This window comes from Belonocnema kinseyi, chromosome 7 (genome assembly GCF_010883055.1).
Source record: "Belonocnema kinseyi isolate 2016_QV_RU_SX_M_011 chromosome 7, B_treatae_v1, whole genome shotgun sequence".
Classification (NCBI taxonomy): domain Eukaryota; kingdom Metazoa; phylum Arthropoda; class Insecta; order Hymenoptera; family Cynipidae; genus Belonocnema; species Belonocnema kinseyi.
Genome location: NC_046663.1, coordinates 3,760,852 through 3,763,595, shown reverse-complemented (window position 1 = coordinate 3,763,595; position 2,744 = coordinate 3,760,852). Strand labels below are relative to the sequence as shown.

The window sequence follows — 2,744 nt, the reverse complement described above, 5'->3', positions numbered from 1 at the left end:
AGCTCCAAGGAGATTATGTTGAAAAATAAAAAAAAATTTACCCAAAAAAAATTGTTTTTATACTTCATTCTAAGGACTTATTGAACTACCCTCGTACCTTAGGGATTAAAAATAGTGTAAATAGTGTCAATTTAAAAAAAAAAATAGTGTCAAAATAGTATCCTAAAATGTTTCAAGTATTAAAAATACACTTCCATGTTTTTTTTAGTCTACAAATTATTAAAATTCCTATTTATATATCGCAGGCTTCACATTCTTTCCCATTTTTCGCTAAGAATTAATTTTTTTTTACTTACATTTTTTTTATTTTGTTCAAAATCGAATTATTTTGTGGAAAATTCAACAATTTTGTTGAAAAGTTGCGTTTTTGGCTCGACAATACAACAGTTTAATTGAAATTTTCTTTCTTTCTTGACTAAAAATTTTTTTATATTGAAAATTTAACTTTTTTTTTGAGCATTCATCTTTTTATTTTGATAATGTATTTCTTTCTGTAGAAATTTCATTCTCTGTTTGTTTGAAAATTAACTTTTTTTGTTGAAAATTCATATTTTCCGGTTGAAAAATTAAACTTTTTTGTAAAAAATTTGTAATTTTCGTTTGAAAACTAAACAATATGGTAGAAAATTTAAGTACTTGGTGGAAAATTGATGTATTTTGTTGAATACTCGCATTTATTAAAAGAAAATCAATGTTTTAGTTAACATTTCTATTGTTTTATCAATAATTAATCTATTTTATATGAGGATTCAAGTATTTTGTTGAAAAATTGTCTTTGTTGGTTAAATCCGACTGTATTTTATTTTTAATTGAAATTCATTTTGTTAAAATATCAACTATTACATTTTTTGTTGAAAATTTATCTTTTTAAATTAAAAATTCAACTCTTTAGTTGAAAGTTGAATTGCTTCCTTAAAAGTTATTTTTTATTTGTTATAAGACTTATAATTTTTCGTTAAGAATTCATTTTTTTTTAATTCAAATTTTTCGGATAATAATTTATCTCTTTCTGTCGAAATTTCATTCTTTTTTTTGTGAAAATTAACTTTTTTTGTTGAAATTTCATATTTTCCGGTTGAAAAATTAAACTGTATTGTAAAAAAATTTTTATTTTGGTTTGAAACCTAAACAATTTGGTAGAAAATTTAAATCTTTGGTTGAAAATTGATGTATTTTGTTGAATGCTCGCCTTTGTTGAAAGAAAATAAATGTTTTAGTTAAAATTTCTATTGTTTTATCAATAATTAATCTATTTTAGACGAGGATTCAAGTATTTTCTTGACAATTTGTCTTTATTAGTTAAATCCAACTGTGTTTTATTTTTATTAAAATTTATTTTGTTGAAATATTTTAAACATTTTTCGTTGAAAAGTCATGTTTTTAGAATAAAAATTCAACTTCTTAGTTGAAAATTGTACTTCTTCCTAAAAATTTCTTTTTATTTGGTATAACATTTATATTTTTTAGTTTAAAAAAATTTTATTAGCTGAAAATATACCTATTTTGTCGAAAATTTAAATGATGGGTTGCGAAATAACTTTTTAGTTGAAAATACATATTTTTCGGTTTAAATTCAACTGATTTGTAAAAAAATTCGTACTTTCGTCTTGAAAATTGAACAGTTTGATATGAAAATTAAGTATCTGGTTGAAAATTAATGTATTTTGTTGAAAACTCGCGTTTTTTTAGAAGAAACTGCATTTTTTCGATAAAAAAAGCAATTGTTTTATTAATAATTAATCTGCTTTAGAAGAGGATTCAAGTATTTTGTAGAAAATTTGTCTTTGCTGGTTAAATCCAACTGCTTTTTATTTTTAATTAAATTTTTTTTTAATTTCAACTATTAAATTTTTTGTTAAAAATTCATCTTTATAGATTAAAAATTCAACTCCTTGGTTGAAAGTTATACTACTTCCTAAAAAGATATTTTTATTTGTTACAAAACTTATGATTTTAGTTTAAATATTTTTTGTTTGAAATTTTTTTTCTACTGAAAATATACCTATTTTGTCGAAAGTTTAAATGATGGGTTGCGAAATAGCTTTTTAATTGAAAATAAATATTTTTCGGCTTAAAATTCAACTGATTTGTAAAAAAATTCGCATTTTCGTCTTAAAAATTAAACAATTTGATAGAAAATTAAATATTTGGTCGAAAATTGATGTATTTTGTTGAAAATTTGCCCTTTGTTGGAACAAAATCAATGTTTGTTTTTTTGAACATACAATTGTTTTATTAATAATTAATCTGTTTTAAATGGGGACTTAAGTTTTTTGTTAAAAATTTGTCTTTCCTGGTCAAATCCAACTGCTTTTTATTTTTAATTAAATTTTTTTTTAAATTTCAACTATTAAATTTGCTGTTAAAAATTCATCTTGTTAGATTAAAAATTCTACTCCTTGGTTGAAAGTTAAACTACTTCCTTAAAAGTTATTTTTCATTTGGTATAAGACTTTTAATTTGAGTTGAAAGTTAGTTTTTTTTTTTGTTAATAGTATTTTGTTTTTTAACTGAAAATATACTTTGTTGAAAATTTAACTTTTGAGAAGAGAAATAACTTTTTTGTTGAAAATTCATATTTTCCGTATTAAAATTAAACTTTTTTTTTTAAAAATTTGTATTTTTGGCTTGAAAATTAAACGATTTGATAGAAAAATTAAATATTTGGTCGAAAATTGATGTATTTTGTTGAAAACTTGCCCTTTGTTGGAACAAAATCAATGTTTTTTTTTTGAAAATACAAT

The 2,744-nt window shown here is 21.2% G+C and overlaps 1 protein-coding gene across 1 annotated transcript in view; it reads right to left on the bottom strand.

The window, feature by feature from the left end:
* LOC117176288 (CTL-like protein 1) overlaps positions 1–2,744 on the bottom strand; it is a 45,656-nt gene that overhangs the window by 12,971 nt on the left and 29,941 nt on the right. The window lies entirely within an intron of this gene.